Genomic DNA, 13,582 nt, shown 5'->3' with positions numbered 1-13,582 from the left:
TTTTTTGAAGAAAGGTTTTACTTTTATTTATTGGTTGAGGTGATTTTACTTCTTTACTTATAATTTTTTTTGTGGAATTTATACATCAAAATTTGGTATGAATTGAATTGAATATTGAATTTGCAGTAGAGTTAGTCATCAAAGATTCTTTATTTTGAGGTAGCTTATTGCAAGGTTCAATAGTGTACAGGACAAAATAGTTCGGCAATTTGCCATCATATAGATAACAAACCATACCATGGATTGGAACTCATACCGAATTTTATACAAGAGCAGCTGTCGATACAAATGTCAAATGGTGGAGTCTTCACTTATAAAACAACAAAAATTAGATGAAGAAGGATCTTGGCAAAGACCCTGCTAATGCAAGTTTGAAGATTTTCACCACTAGGGGGATAAGGCTTTATTGGGAGTGCCCCCCCACCCCTTCAGACATTATTTAAAGTGTCTTTCTTATACAGTATTTGGAGTGTCCTCCCCCCAGATGTTTTGGAGTGTTCTTCCAGATTCTATTTGGAATGCCCTCCTCCTTTACTGAATACTCTTAAGGATCTCATTCCTTGTTAAGTATATCTTAGTTTTACCAGACTACTGAGCTGATTAACACCCTTCCTAAGGATGGACCGAAGGGTTAGATTTTCTTACGTGGCTAGGAACTATTTGGTTACCTTGCAACAGGACCTACAACTTATTGTGGGATCCGAAACACATTATATTAAGAAATGAATTTCTGATCACCAGAAATAAATTCCTCTGATTCCACAGTGGCACCAATTGGGAGTGAACTCGGGCTACCAGATTGGTTGTCAAGTACACAACCTATTGATCCAGTGTGGAACTATTTCTTGTTAAATTTGAAGGTTATTTGATGTGTATAAAATGACTTTGTGGGTTTTCTATCTGCTTTATTATTTTTGTACATGCAACTTCCCCGGCAGATATATACTTAGCTATAGTCTCCGACGTCCCCACAGAATTCAAAACTCGTGGCACACGCGACAGGTAGGTCAGGTGATCAGCCCATTCCCGCCGCTGGGTGGCGGGACTAGGAACCATTCCCGTTTTCTAATCAGATTTTCTCTGTCGCCGGTACCGACAACAACGTTGTTGGTGCCTCCTGCTTAGAATTCTTTTCTCGTTTGCTGAGGATTATTTTATTGACCTTTGGCGACGTATTGATATTTGGCTTTGGCATACGCTTATCGTGGACTGGTTTTGGATTTTGTACATGAACTTTCCTGTCAGACATATACTTAGCTTACGTCTCTGACGTCACGACAGAATTCAAAACTCGCGGCTAACGCGACAGGTAGGTCAGGTGATCTACCTTACCCGCCGCTGGGAGGCGGGTGTAAGAACCATCATACCTTTCTTGCCAGATTTTTTCTGTCGTCGGTGTCGACCACACCTGTTGTCGGTACCTCTTGACAGTTGGATTCTTTTCTCGTTTTCGCCCTGGATTGTTTCTACGGACTTTTGGTGAAGTACCCAATCTTTTGGCCTGGCATTCGCGATTTGTGGACAGTTTTGGATTTTTCTTTGGATTTTTCTTTGGATTTTTCTTGGATTCATGATGTCTGATGTTGATACTAAGAAAACCACTATGTTTAGAGTTTGTTGTATGACTGAGTGTAAGGTGAGGCTACCGAAAGCTGCGGTAGACCCTCACACGGTATGTTTGAAGTGTAGAGGGAATGAATGCACCTTTAATAACCCTTGTAATGAATGTGAAAAGCTGAATGAGGATGAATGGAAGTCTTTGTCTTCCTACTTGAGGAAGCTTGAAAAGGATAAAGTTAGGAAAGCTTCTTCCAGGAGCAGTAGTAGATCTCGTATTAGCGAGTTGGATGTAGATAATCCTATTTTAGAATCGCTCCTTTGGTCAGTTTCAGCTCCTGCTCCCTGCACCGAAGCCGAAGATGCGCCTTCGGAAGTGGCCTCAATGAAAGCCACCATTCGCAGTATGGAGAGGAAAATCAAACAACTAGAAGGTAAGAGTGATTCCAATAGTGATTTGTGCAGTGAACCCAGTGCAGTGGAGGGTGCGTCTGATCGGCTCCCTAATGCTTCCAGGCCTAGACCTCTTCCAGACTCCCAGTCCCAGTGGAGGAGGAAAGTCGAAAGCCGCAGGAAGGTTAGGGAGCATCCCCAACGGTCAGGCGTCCCCTCGGTAGCTCCTGTTGATCGTTCCCAGGCTACCTTGGATCGCTCCAAGAGAGAAATTTTGCGCCAGTGCTTCTCGTCGTCGCCTTCGCCTTCTCCTAAAAGAGGATGGAGCTCTTCGGAAGCCTCGCGCCCTTCGAAGAGAGCCTGGAACGCTCCCTGCGCCCGCCCTTCCAGCCCTGAAGTTTTTTCGGAAGAGCCTGAGGTGGAAGCGAAGAAGCGTAAGAGATCTCAGGAGTATCGTTCCCCGAGCGGAGATCGAGCCTCGTCTCCTGTTCACGAGTTTGTGAATTCTCCTGCAAGGGTGTTGGCTAACCTTCAGGCGCAGATTTCAGCTCTGGCTGGCTCTCTTTGCGTGTCTTCTCGTCGTAGGAAGGACGTCTCGCTTCCTGTAAAGAAGTCCAGGCTCCCCTCTCCTGACTCTCGCTATTCGACGGAAGCGGCGCGCTCACCTGTGCGTTCGGATTCTCGCAGGAGGCTTTCTGCTTCGGACAAGATCGCATCTGCATCTAAGCGACATTCGCCTGACAGACAAGTTTCTCCTTCGGACAAGGAGCAAACTGCGCGTAGGAGATCCTCACCCTACAGACGCTCTTCTCGAGACAGGATCACTACCCTTGACAGGCGCCAAGAGCCTAGTAGGCACTACTCACCTCGTAGCCGCTCCTCGTCTCGCATCCACTCTCCGGTTGACAAGCACCCTAAATTGGACAGGCGCCCTTCGCTGGACAGGCGTCAAGAGCTTGTTAGGCGCGTTTCGCCTGGCAGGCGCTCTTCTCCCGACTTTTACTCGCCTCGAGTCAGGCGCCGAGAGCCTAGCAGGCGCTTCTCCCCTGGTAGGCGCTCGTCGCCAGAGATTCTCTCGCCTCGGTTCAGGCGCCAAGAGCCTGGTAGGCGCTTTTCGTATGGCAGGCGCCGTTCGCCTGGTAGCCGCTCTCCTTTGGATAGGCGCCAAGAGCCTGATAGAAGTTCTTCTTCAAACAGGCGCTCTGCACCTGACTGCCGCCTGACTCCTATTAGGCTTCAAGAATCTGGGAAACGCACTCCTCCAGACAAGAAGGATGTTGCAAGTAGACACTTGCCTGAAGCATTGTCTCCAAGACGTATACGTCTAACTTCCTCTAGAGACTCCTTTAAGAATAGTCGCGCCTCTAAGGATCAGGAGGGCTCTTCAGCTCAGGAGGAACAGGACCCCTCAGAAGAAGAAGGACCAAAAGACGCCTCAGTTTCCTCCTATAAGAAACTAACAGAGTTACTCCTGCAAGAGTTTGGAGATATCCTTTCTCCTGTGGCTCCCCCTTCTCCTCTTTCGTTATTCTCCACTTCGAAGACGTCGAAGGTTTCGTCTTGTGTAAGGATGAAACCTACTGTTTCCATGAAGAAGGCGCTGAGAGGTTTTGGGGAATGGCTCCTTTCTAAGGAAGAGAAAGGGAAGACGGTTTTTTCTTTCCCTCCGTCTAAACTGACCGGCAGATTGGGATTCTGGTACGAATCGGGAGAACCTTTAGGCCTCGCTCTCCCTTCGTCTGCGGACTCGGACTTCTCTTCATTAGTGGATTCTGCTCGTCGTTCCGCCCTCTTGTCCGCCAAGACTACGTGGGGAATGAACGAACTTGACCACTTACTGAAGGGAATGTTCCGAGTCCTGGAAGTTTTCAACTTCCTTGATTGGTCTTTAGGTGTTCTGGTCTAATAAGACCAAGACCCAGATCTCTGTCTCCTGAAGATCTTAACTGTGTACTCACTTGCATGGATAAAGCAGTGAGAGACGGATCGAGTGAAGTCTCCTCACTGTTTGGAGCTGGAGTGCTTAAGAAACGGTCGGTCTACTGTTTCGTTTCTCACGAAGGCAGTGTCTCATGCGCAAAGGGCCTCGCTCTTGTATGCTCAACTCTCTCCGCTTCTGTTCCCCAAGAAAATTATCCAAGATGTCTCGAGTGCCCTTTCAGCTAAGGCTACTCAGGACATGTTAGCCCAGGCGGCCAGGAAACCTCGCTCTGTCTTCCAACCCAAGACCAAGAAAGAGACTCCTCTGAGACAGGAGCCCTTTCGAGGAGGACCCGCTGTCAGAGGTTCTGCAACCAGAGGGACTAGACCTTTTAAGAGAGGTAAAACCTTCTCTAAGTCAGTCAGAGGGAAGAAATAGCGGTCAAGGACTCCAGACATCAGTGGGTGCCAGACTACTGAAATTTGCCGACGTCTGGGCCCACAAAGGGGCAGACAATTGGTCCCTATCGATTGTCAGCAAAGGATACCTCATTCCCTTCTCGTCAAGACCACCATTGACGACAACTCCGAGGGAGTTGGTAGCCAAGTACAAGGACCCCATCATGAATCAAGCCCTTTCTCTAGCAGTAGATCTCATGCTAGAGAAGGAGGCTATAGAACTAGTGAAAGATCCCCGCTCTGCGGGCTTTTACAACAGACTTTTCCTAGTGCCGAAGAACTCAGGAGGATGGAGACCGGTGTTGGATGTAAGCGCCCTGAACGTCTTTGTGGAAAAGAGGAAGTTCGCCATGGAGACAACTTCCTCAGTGTTAGCGGCTCTTCGTCCAGGGGACTGGATGGTGTCTCTAGACCTTCAGGACGCTTACTTTCATGTGCCGATCCATCCTTCTTCACGGAAGTATCTACGATTCATGATGGGAGGAAACATCTTCCAATTCAAGGCCTTGTGCTTCGGCCTATCAACTGCACCCCAAGTTTTCACGGGGTTAATGAAAAACGTGGCGCAGTGGCTACATTTGGAGGGAGTGAGGGTGTCGCTTTATCTCGACGACTGGCTAATCAGAGCAGAGTCTCAAGAAAGATGTCTGGAGGACCTTCAAAAGACCCTTACATTGGCAAGTTCGCTGGGACTTCTGATGAACTTCCAGAAGTCTCAATTAATCCCCAGTCAAGAGAGGATCTATCTGGGGATTCGGATAGCTTCTCTGGCTTTTCGGGCTTTTCCGTCGCCAGAGAGGATAGCTCGTTGCTACGAGAAAATAACGACCTTCCTAGAGAAAGATGCATGCACAGCGAGGGAGTGGATGAGTCTGCTGGGGACACTCTCCTCGCTGGAGCAATTCGTTTCTCTAGGAAGGTTGCATCTCAGGCCTCTACAGTTCTTCCTATACCAGAACTGGAGGCGTCTCTCCCTAGATCTGGAGTTCTCCCTCAAGATCTCAAGGGAAATCAAGAGAGACCTTCGGTGGTGGAACAACCCACTTCGATTTGTGAAAGGAATGTCTCTCTACATGCCGAACCCCAACCATGTGTTGTTTTCCGACGCATCGGAGGCAGGTTGGGGGGCGACGCTCGGGACAAGAGAAGTGTCAGGCACCTGGAAGGGGGATCAGGTGTCCTGGCACATCAACAAGAAAGAGTTGATGGCAGTCTGGATGGCATTGAAAGCCTTCGAACCCCACGTCCGAAATGCAGTAGTGCAGGTCAATTTCGGACAACACAACAGCCTTGGCGTACATCAAAAAACAGGGGGGGACGCACTCCTTCTCCCTGTACGAAACAGCAAGGGATCTTCTGCTGTGGTCTCAAACAAGGAAGATCAGTCTTCTCACCAGATTCGTACAGGGAGAAAGGAACGTCAGGGCCGATCTCCTGAGCAGGAAGAATCAACTCCTGCCTTCCGAGTGGACCCTCCACTCAGAAGTATGCCAAGACCTGTGGAGAAGATGGGGCAGACCTCACATCGATCTCTTTGCAACAGCAAAGAACGCAAGAATCGAACTTTACTGCTCCCCGATCTCAGACCCAGGAGCAGTATCAGTGGATGCGTTTCTCCTAGATTGGACAGGGCTAGACGTCTACGCCTTTCCCCCCTTCAAAAATACTAGGACAAACCTCAAGAAATTTGCTATCTCGGAGGAGGACAAGAATGACGCTAGTAGCTCCGTTCTGGCCCGCCCAAGATTGGTTCACAGAGGTACTGGAATGGTTGGTGGACTTTCCAAGAGCACTTCCACAAAAGACAAGATTTGCTCAAACAACCCCACTTCGACAGGTATCACAGAAACCTCCCCGCTCTCAATCTGACTGGCTTTCGACTGTCAAAAGTCTTGTCAGAGCGAAGGGGTTTTCGACAAAAGCTGCTAAGGCTATCGCCTCAGCTAGAAGACCTTCGACCCTTAAAGTCTACCAGTCGAAGTGGGACGTCTTTCGCCGTTGGTGCAGGAACCAGAAGTTTTCCTCTTCCAGTACCTCTGTGACTCAGATAGCAGATTTCCTAGTTTTCCTCAGAGAAAAATGCGGTTTGGCAGTATCTACTATCAAAGGATACCGAAGCATGCTGGCTGCGGTATTCAGACATAGGAATTTAGATCTTTCGAATAACAAAGATCTTCATGATCTCTTAAGATCTTTTGAATCTTCCAAGAAAACCTCGAGCGAAGTTCCAAGTTGGAATCTGGATGTGGTTCTTCGTTTCCTGAGGTCCGCTAGGTTTGAACCACCACATTTAGCCTCCTTCAAAGATCTCACGAGGAAAGCTCTCTTTCTCATGGCTTTAGCATCAGCTAAAAGGGTTAGTGAGATTCATGCCCTAGAAGGAAGGGTAGGTTTCAAAGGAGATTCCGTGGTTTGTTCCTTCCTTCCTTCGTTTTTGGCAAAAAATGAGAACCCCTCAAATCCGTGGCCAAGGAATTTTGAGGTTCGTGGTTTATCTGCCATAGTAGGGGAAGAACCTGAAAGAACTCTTTGCCCTGTTAGGAGTTTAAAATACTACCTCAGAAGAAGAAAACCCTTAAGGGCATTGAGGATAGACTATGGTGCTCTGTAAAGGACCCCAGCAGACCATTGTCGAAAAATGCGCTGTCTTTCTTCATTAGAAGTGTTGTGAAAGAAGCACATAAAGCTTGTAATGAGGAACATTTCAAGATCCTAAAAGTCAAGGCTCATGAAGTAAGAGCAATTGCCACTTCCTTGGCCTTTAAGAAGAACATGTCTCTTCAGAATCTGATGAAAACTACATTCTGGAGATGTAATTCAGTATTCGCCAACCACTACCTAAAAGACGTCAGTATTACGTATGACGAGTGCTTCGCGTTAGGCCCGTACGTATCGGCGGATTCGGTGCTGGGGCAGGGAGCTGGAACATATCCTTAGTAGTTTTTGCCCTTGTATTTGTTTGGTAATTGAGTTCATATGGTTATATGAAAAATGATGCAGGTAGGCATCGTTTTTCGTTTCGTAATGCTAATAACATTAGTTTGGTTAGGTGATCGGATTTGGTTTGAAGCTCCCTGCGTTGGTAGTGGACAGGTTCTGTCATAGAAGAGGGCGAACCCCCATTGACATGATCCGACTTGGATTCTACTAAGTAAGCGGATATCAAGTCCCGTTAGTAGACCCAAAGAGTCTTTTCAGCTGTAGGTCACGCCCTCGCTGTAGCTCTTATGGCTATGCAGACTAATAGACAGTATCTATGAAGTCTTCAGCCTAAACAGGTAAGAACCAAGGTTAATTTTATCCTACAACAGGTGTTGTTTACCTTTTCTTTGTTATTTTCTGTCTTGTACCCTCCACCAAGGGTGTCAATCAGATAAGTATATGTCTGACAGGAAAGTTCATGTACAAAAATGATATTGTTATTTTACAATAGTTTTGTACATACTTACCTGGCAGACATATACGATTGATGGCCCGCCCAGCCTCCCCTCAGGAGACAGGTATAAGAGAGAAAAAATCTGGCAAGAAAGGTATGATGGTTCTTACACCCGCCTCCCAGCGGCGGGTAAGGTAGATCACCTGACCTACCTGTCGCGTTAGCCGCGAGTTTTGAATTCTGTCGTGACGTCAGAGACGTAAGCTAAGTATATGTCTGCCAGGTAAGTATGTACAAAACTTTATTGTAAAATAACAATATCATTTTTGGATTAGATTACTCTTTAGAATGTCTGACGTGGTACCTGTATTTAGAGTTTGTGCGAAAGAGGAGTGTAAGGTGAGGCTACCGAAGGCTTCGGTGGATCCTCACACGGTCTGTAGTAAATGTAGGGGGAATGATTGTTCTGCAACTAATACCTGTCTTGAGTGTGAAAGTTTAACTGAGGTTGAATGGAAGAGCTTGGCTGCTTATATAAGAAAACTAGAGAAGGATAGAGTTAGGAAAGCTGCCATCAGAAGCTCGAGTAGATCCTGCTCTATTGAGCATGAGGTAGCTCCTAACTCTTCTGTTAATTCTCCTGCTCCTAGTTTGGTTTCAGCCCCTTCCCCCTGCAGCGAACCCGTGGATGCGTCTACGGAGATGGCTGCAATGAGAGCCTCTATTATCAGCTTGCAATCGCAATTGCAAGCGATGAAAGATACAGGTAAGCGCAGTGACGTGTGCAGTAATTTGTGCAGTGTCCCCAGTGAAGTGGAGGGGGCGTCTGACCGACTCCACATTGCTCCTAGGCCTAGACCACTTCCAAACTCCTGTGCCCAGGGGAGGAGGAATGTCGACAGCTGCAAGGGGGATGTGGAGTACTCCCAACGGTCAGGCGTCCCTTCGACAGATCCTGTAGTCGCTTCCGAGGCTGCCAAGGACAGCTATTGCAAAAGCGTCCTGAGGAAGTGCTTTTCTAACTCGAATTCGTCATCACCGAGAAGAGGATGGAGTTCTTCTTCTAAGTCGCGCCCTCTCAAGAGAGCCTGGAAGCCGCCCGCAAGCGACACTTTGCATTCCAGTCCTGAGCCTTTTCCGGAGTATTCGCCTGCTCGTAAGAAGAGAGCGCCTAGATCTCCTAACTCCTCTCCGGAAGGGTTTTCTTCTAAGACGAAGTAAGTTCTGGTAGGCCTCCAGGAGCAATTGTCCGCCTTGGTAGGAGTTCTTTCGAAAGGCTCTTCTCGGAAGAAAGACTTATCCCTTCCCGTCAAGAGCTCAGATAGGAGAGCCTCGGAGAGTAGTGCGACCTTAGAAGTATGTCCTTGCCAGCTAAGCGCTCGGATCGGAAGCTCCCTTCGGGTAAGAGATCGCCCAGGAGTTTGTCACGAGGCACAAGCGCCTCCCCTGACAAGTACCAGGAGCATGAGAGCCTCCTTCTGTCTGATTCATCGCATATCTCTTGTGAGAGAATTCGTTCGTCTAGGCGTTCCGGAAGAGACGAGAGCCCCTCTCATTACAGAGCTCCACAAGAGAGTAGGAGGATTCATTCTACTTCCAGACGAGCTTTGAAGGAAGAACGCTCTCCTTCTTACAAGCGCCCAGAGACCAAGAGGCTTTCCGAATATGTTGGATCTTCCAGATATCTTACTAAGAACTCAAGAGTCTCTCCGAGTAGGCACCAGGATCTTGGCAGGTGCTCTTCTCCTCCCAGGCGTTCTAGGAAGGACGCAAGCGCCTCTCCTACTTGGCGCCAGGACCAAGACATTCTCCTTTCTCCTCGTAGGCGCACTTCGCCTTCCAGGCGCCACCACCAGGACGCAGGCGCCTCTCCTCGCAGGTGCCAGGAGTCTATCAGAAGCCCTAGTACCAGTGGGCGCCCTATGCCTCCCAGGCTTGCATTCAAGGACGCAAGCGCCTCACCTGTCAGGCGCCTAGACACAGGAAAGCTCCAGGACTCGTGCAGGAAGGAAGATGATAGGATCAAGACTTCTGATAATATCCAACAAGTGGATTTTGATGTTCCTGCAGATAGGAATCTTAAGAGAAAGAGACTCCGTTCTCCGGATCAAGCTTCGGAGAAGGGAAGAATGTGTTCTCCTCCTAAGGATCTTTCTCCTGGAAAGCCCTCTTCTCCTTCAGCTCCTTTTGAAAAGGTTTCGGAAGAAGAAACTCCCAAAGACGCAGGTATATCGGACTATAAGAGGCTAGCTTCTCTTCTGCTGCAAGTGTTTGGAGACTCTCTGCGACCTTTGGATCCTCCTTCTCCAGGATCGTTACTCTCCAGTAGGAAACTGTTGAAGTCTCCCTCCTTCCTCAGGATGACCCCTACTCTTTCAATGAGAAAGTCACTTAAGAGTCTAGAGAGCTGGCTCAGATCTAGAAAGGAAGCGGGGAAGACGGTGTTTGCTTGCCCACCGTCCAAGCTTACGGAAAAACCGGGTATGTGGTATGATACCAAAGAACCGATGGGCCTGGGACTCCCGTCGTCCTCTGATGCAGACTTCTCCGCCCTGGTGGATTCGTCAAGACGACGCTCGCTACAATCTGCTAAAGCCGCATGGGGGATGTGCGAATTAGACCATCTCATCAAGGGCCTGTTTCAGACCCTTGAAGTTTTTAATTTTATGGACTGGGCGTTAGGAGCTTTAGCTAAGAAGTCTCAAGATCCAGAATTCGTCAGCATGGACGAATTGGGTAGTGTTTTGTCGTGCCTCGACAAGGCGGTTATGGATGGTTCCAATGAGATTGCATCCCTTTCTGGATCCTGTATTCTTAAGAAGAGGGCAGTGTTTAGCTCCTTCTTAACGAAATCTGTATCGCCTCTTCAGAGATCCGCCCTGTTGTATGCGCCCCTCTCTAGTCACCTCTTTCCGCAGGAGATCGTGAAGGATATATCGAGGACTTTATCCAAGAAGGCCACACAGGATCTGCTGGCCCAGTCGGCTAAGAGGCTTAAAACTGCGGTCCAGGTAACCAAGAAAGAAAAAGCTCCCTTCCAGCAGCCCTTTCGGTGAAGGTCCGCCCCTAGATCCTCTCTTAGGAGTAGGCAGTCTGAGAAGAGAGGAAGGTCTTCACGAAGGCCTTTTGTCAAGACCCAGTGAAAATGCTGTCCTCCAGACGAAAGTGGGTGCCAGGCTTCTAAACTTTCACGAAACCTGGGCACAGAAAGGTGCCGATGCCTGGTCCCTCTCCATCCTAAAGAAGGATACCTAATCCCCTTCAGGGAAAAACCTCCCTTGACAACAACTCCAAGGGAGTTAACAGCAAATTACAAGGACCCTATCAAGAACCAAGCCCTTCTACATCTCGTGAATCAGATGCTGTACAAGGAAGCTATAGAGGAAGTAGAAGATCTCACTTCCCAGGGGTTTTACAATCGCCTGTTCTTGGTGCCGAAAAGTTCAGGAGGTTGGAGGCTGGTGCTGGACGTGAGCGCCCTGAACGTGTTCGTAGCAAAGAGGAAGTTCACGATGGAGACGACATCCTCGGTTTTAGCAGCCCTTCGTCCAGGGGACTGGATGGTATCCCTGGACCTTCAGGATGCCTATTTCCACGTGCGGATACACCCGTCTTCCAGGAAATACCTCAGATTTATGGTTCGAGGGAGAATATTTCAGTTTCGGGCCCTCTGCTTCGGACTCTCAACAGCCCTGCAGGTGTTCACAGGACTAATGAAAAATGTGGCACACTGGCTTCATCTCAAAGGGGTTCAAATATCCTTGTATCTAGACGATTGGCTGATACGGGCCCAGTCGCAAGTCCGCTGTCTGGAGGACTTAATTTTGACCTTGAATTTAACACAGTCTTTAGGACTGTTAGTAAACCTCGAGAAATCCCAGATGATTCCCCAGCAGAACATCGTTTATCTGGGGATTCGGATGGATTCTCGGGGTTTTCATGCGTTTCCGTCACAGGAAAGACAAAACCGCTGCTTAGAGAAAGTAGCAACCTTCCTAGAGAAAGAACAATGTTCCGCGAGGGAATGGATGAGTCTTCTGGGGACCCTTTCCTCGTTGGAACAGTTCATTTCTTTAGGAAGGCTTCATCTAAGGCCTCTACAATTCTACCTCAAAGAACATTGGGATCAGAAGTCCCAAAATCTGTCCGATTCCTTCCTGATTTCAAAGAAGATAAAGGAGGACCTTCGTTGGTGAATAAATCCTTGCAGACTCAACGAAGGAGTATCTCTTCATGTTCCGAGCCCTCGGCTAGTGTTATTTTCCGACGCCTCAGAGTCGGGGTGGGGAGCCACTCTGGGTACGAGAAAAGTGTCAGGCACCTGGAGAGGAGAACAGGTGTCCTGGCACATCAACTTAAAGGAATTGGCAGCGATTCACCTGTCACTCATACACTTCGAGGCTCAGATCTCAGGCGCAGTCCTGCAGATCAATTCGGACAACACGACGGCCTTAGCTTACATCAAGAAGCAAGGAGGGACTCACTCGTTCACCCTTTACGAAAAGGCAAGAGAGTTACTGCTTTGGGCAGAAGAGCGAAAGATCACTCTCCTGACAAGATTTATACAAGGAGAGAAGAATGTGAGAGCCGACCTCCTGAGGAGGAAGGACCAAGTGCTGCCTACAGAATGGACCTTACATCCAGAGGTCTGCAACAGACTTTGGAACCTCTGGGGGAGACCAAATTTAGATCTGTTCGCCACTCATTGGAACAACAGGCTGGAAAATTACTGCTCCCCAATCTCCAATCCAAGGGTGGTTGCAGTGGACGGTCTCCTTCTCGATTGGTCCGGAATAGACGGATATGCCTTCCCACCATTCAAGATCATCTCAGAAGTGGTGAGAAAATTTGCAGCAGCAGAGGGAGCCAAACTAACCCTCATCGCCCCGTTCTGGCCGGCGCAAAACTGGTACACAGAGGTACTGGGATGGATCGTAGACTTTCCGAGATCACTCCCAAACAGGAGCGATCTTCTCAAACAGCCCCACTTCAACAGATATCACAAAAACCTCCCCGCTCTTGCTCTGACTGCCTTCAGACTATCGAAGGACTTGTCAGAGCGAGAGGGTTTTCTCAAGGAGTTGCGAAAGCTATCGCAAGGGCAAGGAGGCCATCTACTATTCGAGTCTACCAGTCGAAGTGGGAGGTGTTTCGCAGATGGAGCAGAGCCCAGAAAATATCCTCTTCCAGTACCTCTGTGACAGATATAGCCGATTTCCTCCTTTACTTGAAGGAGAAAGGTAATCTAGCAGTCTCCACGATTAAGGGCTTTAAGAGCATGCTTTCGTCAGTCTTCAGACATAGAGGCCTTAACATCGCAGAAGACAAAGATCTGCATGATTTGATTAGATCTTTCGAGACATCGAAGACTAAGAACATTAGAGCACCCAGTTGGAACCTAGATGTGGTCCTAAAGTACTTGACGACCCCCAAATTTGAACCTTCATGTAATGCTAAGTTTAGAGATTTAACAAGGAAGTCGTTATTCCTGGTCGCTTTAGCCTCAGCCAAGAGGGTAAGCGAACTACAAGCATTAGAACATAATGTTGGCTTCAGGAACGACTCAGCTTTCTGTTCCTTCAAGCCACTTTTTCTAGCGAAGAATGAGAACCCTTCGAAACCTTGGCCTAGGACCTTCGAGGTTAAAGGAAACATCGTCTCTAACAGGAACAGAACAAGAAAGGGCTCTTTGCCCAGTTAGAAGCCTTTAGTTTTACTTGGAGAGGAAGAACAAACTGAAAGGTAATAAGGAAAGCTTATGGTGCTCAGTTAGAGATCCCAAAAGACAAATCTCTAAAAATGCTGAGGCGTTCTTCATCAAAGATGTGATCAAGGAAGCCCATTTAACATGTAAAGAAGAACACCTGGACCTCCTTA

At 48.1% G+C, this 13,582-nt stretch overlaps 1 protein-coding gene across 3 annotated transcripts in view; it reads left to right on the top strand.

Annotated features, from left to right (window-relative positions):
• Positions 1-13,582, top strand: part of LOC135196455 (calponin homology domain-containing protein DDB_G0272472-like) — an 84,883-nt gene that overhangs the window by 56,423 nt on the left and 14,878 nt on the right. The gene's annotated exons all lie outside the window — the stretch shown is intronic.

The sequence above is a fragment of the Macrobrachium nipponense genome, chromosome 17, assembly GCF_015104395.2.
Source record: "Macrobrachium nipponense isolate FS-2020 chromosome 17, ASM1510439v2, whole genome shotgun sequence".
Taxonomy (NCBI): Eukaryota; Metazoa; Arthropoda; class Malacostraca; order Decapoda; family Palaemonidae; genus Macrobrachium; species Macrobrachium nipponense.
The sequence above is the reverse complement of the archived record's forward strand: the minus strand, read 5'-3'. Positions and strand labels throughout refer to the sequence as shown.